Source organism: Dipodomys spectabilis, unplaced genomic scaffold, assembly GCF_019054845.1.
Source record: "Dipodomys spectabilis isolate Male_0828 unplaced genomic scaffold, ASM1905484v1 ptg000001l, whole genome shotgun sequence".
NCBI classification, from domain to species: Eukaryota; Metazoa; Chordata; class Mammalia; order Rodentia; family Heteromyidae; genus Dipodomys; species Dipodomys spectabilis.
Window position 1 is genome coordinate 30,204,795 of NW_024870678.1, and position 14,444 is coordinate 30,219,238.

Here is a 14,444-nt window from a genome sequence, read left to right on the forward strand (position 1 = left end):
GATAAGGCATCTCATAAAATGCCTGCAAACAGATCACCTGTAGGGACAATGAGTATATTAGGTAAACTAAGGTTCAAGGGTTTAAAGATGATGAATGATGGTTTAATGTTAACAAGATAAACATTAACAAGCATACATGCAGCATGGTTTGAAAGCACCAAATTGATAAGGAGGGAAGTCAGAAACTCTGCTCAACCACAGTTAATATGACCAGAACTTGTCTTTTATTTGACCACAAGATCAATATTCAGGAACATTCTAATCTATCTGCTCAGAAAGTGACACAGTCTTGAGCTTCACTGGTAGGTTTGGCGCAGATGAGAAAAGAAACATTAGAGCACAAAATATTTTACAAGAACTGATGGGTCTGACACTCTAGTATTTAGTTTATAGTCACCCCAAGACTTCTTCGTCTGTTTTATCTCTACTCGCAATCAAGATCTAGTCTCATTTCCTTTAACTTTTAAGGACACTTCTTGGTCATGTGGCTCTGAATTGGATTGGAGATATAAATATGAATTCATTATATAGTTATGGAATATAGTATATAATGAAAGATAATAAACATGTGAATTAAGTACATTTCTTAGCAAAATACCAAAGGAATGTGCATATCAAACATTGTGATCTTTGTTCTTGAACACAATTAAAAGGACCAGGAATCCATACAAAAAAAAGTTGTCAAAGTCTGAGGCAAGAAAACTATAAAGAGAGCCTGGAACATTTTGTTGTGCCAGAAAGTAAGAAAGTGCTAAAAGTATCTACTTTATTGGATAATATAACTAGTGGATGAAATCAAATTTAATGACAAGATATTTACAGAGTAATCTCCCCCAAGTTACTTATTGTTTACAAAGAGAAAAAGGGTAACTTTACAAGCAGACTAACCTAACAACTATAAATTTGTTTAAGTAATACAAGCCAATATCACTCTGCACAAAACAAATTGACATTTTGTGCTTCCTGAAAGACACCTTCTACAAGACAGATGCAATGTGCCCTAAAATAAAAAGTACAAACTGGAAGTTAGGTCTGAAGAAATAAATCTCCAGTCAAGTACTTGTGCTGGTTACTGGGGATTTAAAGAAAAATTAGAGTACATTCTTGTCCTTGAAGAGACGACAGACTAGAAGTAAGGTAGAAATGAGAAAAGGCAGAGTCACCCTCAGTGATCCATGTGGTGTACTGCACTAAGTCCAAGGGACTGCGTTCTATGGACTAGGGAAATTAATGATATAACTTGTAATTGCTCAGTTGTATTATAAAAAGTAACAAAACCAAATAAGTGTGGGCCATGGGAACATGGGTGAGTGGGCAAACAAGCCCTGTGAGGAAATCACAGTCTTCTTAGATCAGATGACAAAGGACTTGAAATTCGCCAGATGCAAAGAAGGAAGAAACGTTCCAGTCACAAGCATGAGGAGGAGCAGAAGCAGTCCTAGTGACGGGAAAACACTTTTCCTATATTTCTAAAATGTGAAATGTGAGTTGGATAGTGCATGAGATAAACTAGAGAAGCAGGCTGGGACCAGATGGTGAAGACACAGAGAGTAAAACTTGTATCCTGGAGGCAGGAGTGAAGAGATAGGAAGAGTTTTGAATAAAGACATGGCATGATTAGATGTTTATTTTAGAAAAAAATATAATCCAAGAAGAAGAGCCCATCTCTAGAGACAGGGAAGTGTAATATTGCAATAACATAAGTGAAAATAACAAAGGGTCCACATGAGAGTGAGTACTAAGTGTCGAAGGAAGAGAAGACAGGCCAAGAACAAGTAAGGAGACACTCCTGTGGCTTGGTGACTAACTGGACGCGGTGGGGATAAATTATTGGTGGTAGTCTCTTCTGGGGGAGGAATAGAGGAACATACTCAAGGGAAGATGAGCATCTTTGTTTTAGATATGTTTTATTAGGAATTTCTGGGGAGCAGGAAATGTTCAGATGACAGCTGGCTATTGGGATGGATCACTTCCCTTCACTGACATGGAAGCATTGGTGCCTTTGAGAGCTATAGCTCTCTTGGATTTGTCAAGTGTACACACCTCAGGGAATCATGTGACTTGTGAAGGTATATGGACCTGGAAGTTCAGGGCTTCCCTTTTCCCAGGGAGCAGAGATAGGCTGGCACTGAACAGTCTCTTTCCTCTCTTCCAAGACATCCACCTCTTTGTGGTGATGCTGCTTGTTTAGAGAATAATGTCGGGCTTGAGAATGCATCTTCTCTCTGATCACCAAAGTGCTTAGCTAGTGTCCTTGTACATGAGAAGGAGACGAAGGAGCTGAAAGTGCACACAGTGAATATTAAAAAGCATGTGAGTAAGAAAAAACTCTAGCCAAGTGTTGGTGGATCAAGCCAGTAATTCTGTAGACTGAGGAAGCTGAGATTTTAGGATCACAGTTGGAAGTCAACTCAGGTAGAAAACTTTGCAAGACTCCATCTCTAATTAACCATAAAAATACCAGACTGGAGGTGTAGCTCAAGTGGTAGAACACCAACAGAGCTTGAAAGCTAAGTGAGCCCAAGGCCCTGAGTTCAATTTACCATTGATGGCACAAAAGAAGGAAGGAGGAAGAAGGAAGGTTAAAGAAGGAAAGAAGGAAGGAAGGAAGGAAGGAAGGAAGGAAGGAAGGAAGGAAGGAAGGAAGGAAGGAAGGAAGGAAGGAAGGAAGGGAGGAAGGGAGGGAGGAAAGGAGGGAGGGATGAGAAAAAGGAGGAGGAGGAGGAAGAGGAAGTCATCAAACTGTATGACAATACTAGCACCAAAACACATTTGTTCAAGAATATGTCACAGATGTCCCTTTATATATTCCATAAAAATGATCAAATGTTCTTTATGATCCAGCACATTTTGAGGGAAGAACTTCACATATAACATGGTAAATTGAACAATGACCCTTGTCTAAAGTGATTAAAAATGATTAAATGCATACATGTTAGTGTATGTTTTTTGAGGAACTGGTACACTCAGATTTATACATGAAAGCAGAATAAAAAAATATAAAGAAATAGCTAGTTCCGTTTCAAACTATCAAGAAAACTTCAGGGAGGACTCAAAATGTTTGCAATGAGCTTAGATTTCTGAGGGTTGTAGAACTTTTTTATGAAAAATAGACATTCTAGAAATGCTTGTGATAAGCAGTGACAGAGCCTAATAAAAGAATTAGTTATGTCCTTGGCAGAAGAGATAAGCTGGATCTTAGAGTTAAAGAGTAGGATCATAGGAACTTTCACTGGGAAGGTGTTTTGCTAATTACTACTGATTAAATATCTATACTCAATATTAGCAACTGCTCAATTGGACTGTATAAATTATGGATGTATATAAAACCCCTATATTGTGCTTAATTAGATAGGAGTATATTTGGAAATCTACCACAGTTTTTATTATGCATTCTTCCCAAACTTAATTTGAATTAACTATTTCTATTGTTATAAGTTTCTAGCTTTCAAGTATAATGACAATGTGCTTAAACATGCATGCTTTCCAAATTAAAAGTATATTTGTTTCAGGTAAGAGAAACCAATTGCATGAGCAGAACTCTTGAATAACATGAAATTATTTTCATTTCTTTTATCCTCATGAATGAAAAAAAAGTCTGAAAGAAACTATAATATTTAATGCTATGATATTTCTGCTCCCACATAATGGTATATAACAAGCATGTTTACAACTGCAGGCAAAAAAATTCCAACACAAGTAACTCTCAGAATTTAAGGGGTTTTGAAAACTATGCCTTGTAAATAGAAATTTATGAGGCTAGAATTCTTTTATCCCTATATAAATGTTAATGCTCATTTTTAAAGGATAGCCAAATAAAACCATTACTTTTATGTAAGTCAGAAGGGTAATATCCAATATTCTTTTAGAATAAAATACATATTCTTGGCATATGCACTCCTACATTTATTGTACCACTATTCATAATCTCCAAGACATGCGAACAAAACAAAAATGTTCAATAACAAAATGTTCATTATACAAGGAGCAAGTCACAGAAACTGTATTGGCAGCTTTCACTATAAACAACTGACATATATTTGAGGGGATATATATACTTAAATTTATCTAAACCTTATACATATATACATGGGTCAAAATATTACATTATCCCAATGGCACATATATATAATTTTTATATCTCTATGTGATAGATAAACACTCTAACTTTTTTAAATTTTTTAATTTTTTATTTTTTTTTTTATTGTGAAAATACTGTACAGAGAGGTTACAATTACATGGGCAAGATAATGAGTACATTTCTTATCAAGCATTGTAGCCTCCTCCTTTGTTTCCCTTTCCCATCCTGTCCTCCCCCCACCCCACCCTCACTCAACCCTCCCCCCCCCCACCAAAGTTATAAAGTTCGTTTTCGACATAACGAGATAAACACTCTAACTTGTAAAAAGTAGAATCAAGGGCTGGGAAGGTCGCTCCGTGGTAGAGTGCTTGCCTTGCATACATGAGGCCCTGGGTTCAATTCTTCAGCACCACATAAGCAGAAAAAGCTGGAAGGTGCACTGTAGCTCAAGTGGCAGAGGGCTAGCCTTGAGCCCAAGAGCTGAGGAACAGCACCCAGGCCCAGAGTTCAGGCCCCACGACTGGACCCAAAAAAAAAAAAGTAGAATCAAATATATTTTTTAATCTTTCTTAGTATGACTAAAGAGTGGTACATTTCTCACACCCCATTATATAAATATTGTATATTGAGTATTTTGAATGAAAAATAATTATGATTATGACAATGGCAAAATAGTAAGTTTTATTAAGCATATACTATGTGGCAGGCATTGTTCTAAGTTATTTTCATGAATTGACAGTTCTAAATCCCATAATCATCTGTGATAGAGCACCTTGTGGTTCTGTGACAAGGGTGGAAGAAGTCAGCACTACCTATAGTCACTACCTATAGTCACTACCTGTGACTTTTCTATTATAAGAATCTATTACATATTTTGTGAAGAGCTAGAAGTGACGACTCCAAACCCAAGGAAATATGTCAGTCAGAAACATTATCTTGATTTAATCAATATATTTTATACATGTTTAAATTAACGTGTTATGTACTCATGTACAATTATTATGTGTCAATAAAAATATATTTAAGGATTACTTAATGTACTTAAGAATTACTTAATATATGTGGTAGAGCACTTGCCATGAGCTGAAGAGCTGAGGGACAGCACCCAGGCCCAGAGTTCAAGCCCCACGACCAACACACACACAAAAAAGATAAAACTAAGAATTACCTAATATACCTAATAAAACATAATTACTGAATTCATATACAAATGTAATTGAAGAATATACTCTAGGGAAGTCATATTAGTTGGACTTCAAAGAAGGAAAGGGATTCTGGCAAATAGAGAGAAGTTCTACATCCAAGTCAGATTTAGCCCAGAAGAAAGATGCACAGAAAAAGGATACTGATGCCAGGCATAAAAATCTGCTAGAAGATAGTGACTATGTATTCAACTAAAACCAAAACCAAGCATGTTTGGCCTAAGTAGCTTGAGCTACTCCTAAGACAGTGGTAGAAGAAAGGACTCTGGACAATAGTCCAAAAAGCTGTGTGCTTACTTTTCCACAGCCATTTATTACTGGCTGTGTACTTAATAACTCATTCTTCTCTAAGCTTTATTGGCTCAGTTCCAAAGTAGGGACAAACAAGAAGGTATTGCAATAAATATTAACTAGATGACTAAATGAGCTTTTAAAGTATACAGTGCTATACAGATGAAATATACTGGCTTTATTTATTTGCAGGTTCAGTCACTGAACACCATACCTCTTTGTCTTGGTCTCTTTCTTGTTGACATAACAAAGTATCTTGGCATCAGCTTAGGACTCAGTTACACTAAGGTTTTGAAATTCTTAGGTTGATAGGAGTTGTATGACACAGACAAAGAGGCAGTGTCGTGCAGCAGAACCTGCTGCAGGATGAAGTTCCTGAACCCAGACTCTAATTCGAATACTGGGTTACCTACTGCTTGCCAATTATATCATGGTTCCCCTTAAAAATCTATGCCCTAAGCAAAACACCCAGCAAGGCATACGTTTGGATTTGTAATCAGAACAGATCCAACACCAGGTAATTAATGCAAGCAGCCAGTATAATAAAATTGTACTAGATTAAGTATTTTATGTCCTTATGTCGGTACTACATCTTGAAAATCTAAGTTAACTGAGTTTTCTGATGAATGGAAGGTTAGTCATAGGTTTAATATCCCTCCTAGCCAGAGAACTCAGTTGTCATAGTGTCTTAGAGGTTTAATATAGTACAATGACAAGTAGAGGAAATGCAGATAGCATCTCTGTGTCTCCTGGTTATACTGATGGAGGCTAGAAAAATACTATGAATTATACCTAAGTTCAGAGACAGAATGAGTGACAGAGTATCATGCAATGCCACTAGGCCCAGAACAACAAAAGCTTGGGTCAAGGTCAGTCTGGTAATCCTTGAGCAGAAAATCTGTGTACTTTACATGAGATCCAGGGAACCTTCCAGTTTCCCAGAGAAGTCACCTACCCTAATCAATGAAGCAGCCAGCCTAGTGAAATAGCATAACAAAAGACAAGAGAGGGATGGAGAAGAGCATCCCAGACCCAGTTTATGTCTCACAACTGGACAAAGGGATATTGTTCAAGATGGGTATGATGTGGGCTTTCTCCATAGAAACCTGTGGAGTCTATGTCTTCACTTCAGCTGAATCTTGGGTACAGGAAGTGGACTTAGCCTCCCAAGGCCAATGCTTTGTCTTTGGAATGACAGAGGTTCTTTGCTCTATTGAGCACCTGAAAAATGACGCTACGATTGGAATAATGTCATTACTCCTTTTCCCATAATGACCTCCTTAGGGAAGGCATAAGAAGCAAATATCTTTTAAATGACTGAGTTTAAAACCAAAAATGGCTGAAAAATCTTCTAGGTTATCTGACACAACAAGACACTATTTCTACATCAGGAAAGAAAAAGAAAGATGTGCTACAAGCCAGATGAATGGGAATATCTGAAGGTGGAGAAAGTTTCCCTTGCACACTGTGAACTTTCTGCCTGTGACTATCATAATAATGTCTCAGATGTGCCCTTCTGGGGATTGCTGTCCTTCTCCCTAATGTGCTCCTGGATAATCATTTGGCTGTCTCTAAAGCAGCAATCTGAGTTGTATGGCAGCCAAGAAAATCTCAGATCCTGTGTTTGCTAATTGGACATAACAATCCATGCTCAGGGGCAGCTGGCAGAATGGACTTTATTCTACCAGAATTGCTCTGGCTTCTTTTTTTGTTTTGTTTTGTTTTTTGTTTGTTAGCCCCATTCTCTATTCTGAGATTCTGAATGCTTTCTTGGCCAACAGCACCTCTATTTTTCACCCTTGATTATGAAGCAGTCATTCCTCTATACCTGTATATGCCAAGGCTTTCTGAGGGGTTTGGAACTGGACAGAGATTTATGTATTCTGAAATGTGATCAGCTGAGAATTAATAAGAGCTAATATTGGAACTAATTCGCAAGGGAGTAGAAGTCATAAACATTAGACAATAATAGTCTGGCATATGATCCTTCCATTTTAGATATAATATAAATTATAGCTTGCAAATTAAATTGAGAGAAACAGGTGGGTCAATTATATGACTCTAAGTTAAATTAATTAAAATTTAATAACTCTTAGTTTTTAAATTATAAAATGAAGGCTGAAATGATTGTCCACGTCTGACCTCTGTAGTGGAGGCTTGTATTAAGAAATGGTTGGGGAAAAGAGGAAATAATTACATTAAATATTCAAATTATTTCTGAAGACTTAATTTTTACTTCAGCATTCAAAGTGAGCAGAGAAAATGACCAGACATAAGAAATTATTTGGATTCTTTAGAACTTTGAATAAATGAAAGTCCTTTCATACAAAGAGTATTTGCATTTTTTTTGCCAGTCCTGGAGCTTGAACTCAGGGCCTGGGCACTGGCCCTGAGCCTCTCTGTGCTCAAGGCTAGGGCTCTACCACTTGAGCCACAGCACCATTTCTGGCTTTTTCTGCTTATGTGGTGCTGAGGAATAGAACCCAGGGCTTCATGCATGCAAGACAAGCACTCTACCACTGAACCACCTTCCCATCCCATGTTTGCATTTTTCTTAAAAGAGATTAGGGTAAAACAGCTAGTCAAACACAGTTCTATTGGTTTTTGCTTTTGGTGGCTTTGTTTCTTACTTTGGGCATTTACTCCTTGAGTTGACTTCTACAACTGGTCTTCTTTGCTTTCCCATTTTACAAAGATGTTGGTTTGTAAACTGAGTGGTTCACAGGCCGAGGGTTTATATTGGCTTATACTGGAAAATGGAAAAGACTCCTGCCTTTTATCCCAACCCTGTTAATTAAATCTATCTCTAGGAAACTAAGGCAGGATGGGAGTAAGCTGGTGTAGTGACAGAAAGAACTTCTAGGTGTGTTGGAGAGAGGAGATAAAATATGCCAATTTGAGGCGGGGAGCCAGGACCGGCTAACTACTGAGGTTGACATCATTATTGCCTTGTCATCATTCCAGTTTGTGACCATCGGACAGGCTCAAGAAGGAAATGTAAAAGTAGGCTATGAAAATATCAGGGGAAGGGCAGGACAGGTGAGTGATTAGTCAAAGCCAACCTTTACCTACTGGACTGACTCCTACCTCAGTCCCCCAGGTCAGGCAAAACACCAGTGAGCTCTCAGCTCACCTGCTTGTCGGTAGCAGGCAGGTCTCTCTCCGACCTCATGCCAGGGGGACTTTCCACTCTGGACCTAACCAAAAGTACCTGCCCCTTGCCCCAGGAGTAACTACAGCCTGATTTTTACTCCTTTGTTTCCTTCTTAAGACCCATAAGCCGGACCCCAAATCCAGTCACTCGCAGAACCTCCATACATATGGGAAAGTCTGTGCCCTTAGCTGGCAATAAACAGCACTAGCCTGTGGAGAATTGAGTTCCATCTACTCCTTTCCTACTCCTTTTCCTAACATCTATTGTAAATGGATATTTACTGTACCCAGCCCTAGGGAAGAGTTGCGTAGTTTGCATGTGACTGCTTTTGTGTTATATTGAGAGTGTTGAGTAGATGTGACTCTGGATGTCTGTGCCCCCATACCCCTCCCTCCATGCCCCATGAAAGTATTTTACTATTTGTCTGCCTCCCCCAGGAAGAAGCTGGCCCTAGTTTTATGCAGTGGGAAGAATAAAGGCAAATCCCTTAGGCACAAATGTGCTTGTAGTGTTAAAGAAATAGCAAGAAAGCAAGTGGGCTTAAGTTCAAATCAGGAAAGGAAGATAAGAGCAGACTGGAAGGGAGAGGATCCTGCAGAGCCTTTACAGACCATGGCAAGGAACTTTGACCTTTACTTATAGGGAGATAAGAAATCCTAGAGGATGTGGAGTGCAAGACTAACATAGTACCAGTCACACTTTGAATGGATCCCTCTGTTTAGGATGGGTGGGTGGGACATTCGTAATTATTAGAATGTGTCTATGATATTCTTAGAGGATCCCAATAGCACAATCGCTAGGTGCACATGACCAAATATAATGAAACAAAGCAACATGAACTCTAGGAATTGGAAACAAGAGGTTCTTATTATGTCCTGTATGCAGTTATTTTTATTTTTTTCTGTTTTAGTTTTCTGTACCCTTTGTCTTGTATATAAGTTTATTTGATCTGCTGAAGGGAAAGGGAATCACGGAAACAGCATGAGGAAGGATGAACTAAGGCAACAATGATACTCATTAGACACTATGCTGGAAATGAACTTTACAACTTGGGGAGAGAGGGGAGTGAAGAGGGGAACATGGTAGAAAGTGAGGGAGGAGGTAACAGTGTTCAAAAAGAAATGTACTCATTACCTTCCTTATGTAATTGTAACCTCTCTATTCATCACCTTTACAATAAATAATATATAAAAAAGAATAGATGAGAGGGAGATAGTTTGAGAGCAACTGCAATAATCTAGATGAAAATCCCTTGTACAAAGCAATAAGGATGGAGAGTGTGAAATTTGTTAAATTCTGAATATATTGTGAAGAGATAGCTTATAAGTTTTGCTTATGAAGCTTGTGTGTGAGAGAGAGGAAGAGAGAGGGAGGGAGAGAGGGAAAAAGAGAGAGGGAGGAGCCAAGAATGGGAGAGGGGAATGGGGGGGGAGGGAGAAGAAACAGGGAGGGACAGAGAAATGGAGGAAGGGAGGGAGGGAGAGACTGGGACACTGAGGATAGAGGAAGAGAAGGAGGAAGGGAGCGAGGGAGAGAGGGAAGGATGGAGAGAGGGAAGAATCAAGGAAAAGGAAGGGATGGAGAGAAAGAGAGAAGAAAGAGAGAAAAAGAGAGTGTGAATAGCGGTATGGGAGCCAGTAGTCAAAGTTTACTGGTATGTGCCTGAACATTGAGAAAGGCAGAACACTATTAACAGACATATGCAAGACTATAGGTCATATGTAGTATTATTTGCAGTTGGAGGTGAAGTATTTAGTTTTAGTTTGCATAATACATTTTAATTGTCTTCTGAATACCCAAATGGACAAGTTCCAGAGGTTTTACAACTGGAAGCTGGAGTTCACATGAAAGGCTTGAAGTAGACATACAGATAAATAAGTCATCCATGTGTAATTAATACTTAAATCAGAAGAACAAAATAAAATTCCCTAGAGAATTGTACACATTAAAAGAATGATTAGAATAGTGACAGGTTTTGACCTTCAAACTTTATCCTGTTTCTAATCTTAAAACACTTTGCTTAGGTATGTAATATATCCCCACTTTTCATTTAAGGGAGTGAAAATCAAGTACCGATAGACTTACCTAGTTTTACTTAACTAGGGACAAGATTAAATTATGCTTCTTGCAGTGGTCTGAGTCCTCTCAGTTATTCTACTAAATACAATATAATAATACAAGCGAGAGGCAGGGCTCAAGGGGCCTGCCTAGAAAGCAGAATCACAAAAACAAAACAACAAAAGAGTGAACACCAGCTAGGAAGAGCTGATAGTTAAAGAGATAGTAGAATTCCCCCAGTGGGCTGCATACTCACACTAATATTTTCATGAGTACACTCACTAATATTCTCAGGAAAAGATGCCTGTCCTTTAACTTTCAATAGCAGTGAGACATCTTTTTTAAGGAAACCACTAGCTGTATGAACTATGATAATGTTCTCATGAAACTTCCCCCTCAATTTCCTGAAGTTAACAACCTCACTGTGAATAAGCAGAATATTTCTATCTTATGAGCCGGCAAAAAAGGAATTTTTGCATTGATGACAAGGATTACATGTTAGGGAGACTACCAGTTACTGAGTTTCATGGGACACTGGGAAAACCCCATTTGAAAGAACACAGAGGCAAAGGATATTTCTCATCAGCACACGTGACCCGCTGTGCCTGCAAAATATATTGGTCCTAAGCAAAAGTTCTTAATAGTCTCCAGCTACTTAGTACCCAGTGGCTTCTCAAAAGTATGATTATACCCAACCACTGCAAAATAATGTGGAGCAAAAAGAGGCCTGGATTCTTTCTTCCCTTTCTCCCTACAGTCTAGGGCTGAAAGGACTAGTGTTTTTCTTATCATTACAAAAATCAAAAGAGGTTCAGCACTCCATGCTGAAGGGTTAACAGGCAATAACCATCTGAACATGCAAAAACTTCTATATACCCCAAATATGAGGTTACATGTTCATTACAATTACGAAGAAACCAAGGAAGAGAAACTGCGCTTAAGGCTTGGTGAACAGGATCAAGGCTCAGTGGAAATATTGGGGCCATGCTGGGCTGAATGAATCTTAAGGGGATTAGTTGGAAGTTTAGAGTGGCAATTATGGAACTTAATGATCCTCCTTCTCCTTCAGCCTACGTGTTTCCACTCATCAAAGGGTAAGTGAATGGAGGCACATCTTCTGGGACAAAGCATCATGAGAATATACCCTATGGGAGATTGTTGCTTTGGTGACAATAAAAATGTTTCTTTGTCATTGGTCTTTATGCTCTCTTTTCACTTCCTATCCCTACATTGATAACTTATTGTGTGCTTTAACCAAGTTGTACCTTGTGTCATGTTTGTATTTCCCACAAGATTCAGCAAAGACTTCGCACCTAGGAGGCACGCAGCAATGCTTGTCATTACCCTGTTGACAGATAGACATAAACACTAAGACTCAGATTCCTGATCTTCTTTTTGGAAAGGGTATAAGAACTCTACCCTTGTACTATGAGCTTTGGTCATGGCATGTTCCCAACCTTATGGTTATTTTCTAACTATATTCATGGACCAGAGGCAAATTGAAAGTAAATTACTGAAGTGTAAGCAATCATATTCCTCATTCCTCGTTACTCTTTTGTGAAGAATATTCCTTGTGTTTCTAAGCTATTTACTTCTTTTTACCTTGGCCTGGTTAGCTGAGGTATTAGCTAATAGAAGTAAGTATGGAGAGCAGAAATTTCTAGTAGATGAACATGAGGAGAAATTGGAGAGAGTGATCAAACCATCCAACCACGGCTGGTCTTTCCAGGAATAGAAGGAGGGATGGGTAGTTGTCAAATTGTCATGAGAATGGTGGAGAATTTTTTAAAAAAATAAATGACAAGAATTATTGTATGTTTTCCTATACTCTGTGTTTAATCTTCTTTGAAAAGTTCCTTAAAAAAAAAAAAACCAGGAAAACATCCAAATTGTTCTCCAAGACTTTAAGAGCTAGGGGTGTGTGTGTGTGTGTGTGTGTGTGTGTGTGTGTGTGTGTGTGTGTGTGTGTGTGTGTGTGTGTGTGTGTGTGTGTGTGTGTGTGTGTGTGTGTGTGTGTGTGTGTGTGTTATTGTACTGAGAATTTTTAAAGGTTTGCTTCTTATTGGGGGCACAGTAAGTGTCTTTGACATTTATTTCACCAATACCTAGGCTTATTATTATGTGAGCAAGTTTCTAAATAGAAAGTCTGCATTAAAAATCTCATGCCTGGGCTGGGAAGGTGGCTCAGTGGTAGAGCGCTTGCCTTGCATGCCTGAGGCCCTGGGTTCGATTCCTCAGCACCACATAAGCAAAAAGCTGGAAGTGGCGCTGTGGCTCAAGTGGTAGAGCGCTAGCCTTAAGCTGAAGAGCTGAGGGACAGTGCCCAGGCCCAGAGTTCAGGCCCCACGACCGGACTCAAAAAAAAAAAAAAAAAAAAAATCTCATGCCTGGGGCTGGGAAGGTGGCTCAGTGGTAGAGTGCTTGCATTGCATGCATAAAGCCCTGGGTTTGATTCCTCAGTGCCACATAAGCAGAAAAAGTGGGAAGTGGCGCTGTGGCTCAAATGGTAGAACACTTGCCTTGAGCTGAAGTGCTGAGGGACAGCGCCCAGGCCCAGAGTTCAGGCGCCATGACCAACAACAACAACAACAAAATCTCATGCCCAAGAAACTTAGTTTATGGCTATTGGGCATAGAACCAGGAACAGTGTGGTGGCCACAGAAGGTAGACTCTGGGCTAAGAAAATGTGCAGAGTGTCAAAACCAGCCGGGGCAGGAAAGTCCGTGAGACTCTTATCTCCAATAAAAACCACTAGAAAACTGGCTTAAGCAGTAGAGCACTCTCCTTGTGCTAAAGAGCTCAGGGACAGTGCCCAGGCCCAGAGTTCAAGCCCCAAGACCGACAAAAAAAAAAGCAGTTAACAAGAGGCCAGAAATGTACTCAGAATGGAAGTTATTTGGCTTAGAGGTAGGAGAAAAAGATCAGCCAATAAAATACAGGGCTGCAAGTACATTCTTGTTGGACCAAGTATGTACTGCTTGCTCAAAACCATCTGGCAATCAGTTCTAAACTTACATCGAGGTGCCTGAAATCTTTTGTGATTTCCTATGATAGTCTTTAAAGGTTAACTAGAATGACAAATGAGTTTGTGTGTCAAAGTCCTACAGTCAGATGATTAGGAGATATGACAACTCTGTCTGGCCCCAGTCTCAACAGGCACTATCTCAGAGAGCTGCCCTGTCAGGAAGCTCAGAGGGAAAAAGTGGTTAGATTATTTTTAACATATTAGAATTTAGTAACCGCCTTGTTTTCTAGATAAATGAGTTTAATTTTAATTGAAGGAGTTAATTTTAATTAAAAGAATAATAATGGCCTTGGCAATTTTCTCAGAATCACATCTGCTATGTGTGACCTGCCCTAAAGGAATACTTGTTAGAGAAGTACCAAAATCTGACTTTACAAAATCTGGTTTACAAAGGGTTGTTGGTTCCACTTTGGATTCATCTGGATTTTAGGATAGTGTGAGAGTGATAGACGTATTAGTAGAAACTGTAAGTCATATGGTGAGTCATTCTCCTGCTACTGAGAGGCAGTGGATACTCTCATTCCCTCAAGTGTTGCTGGGCATTTGCTACCACACCAGCTTCCACTCAGCCCAGCCATCACCTGGACAACCACCAACACCTCAAGGGTGGGACTGTGAGGCTAGGAAGTGTGG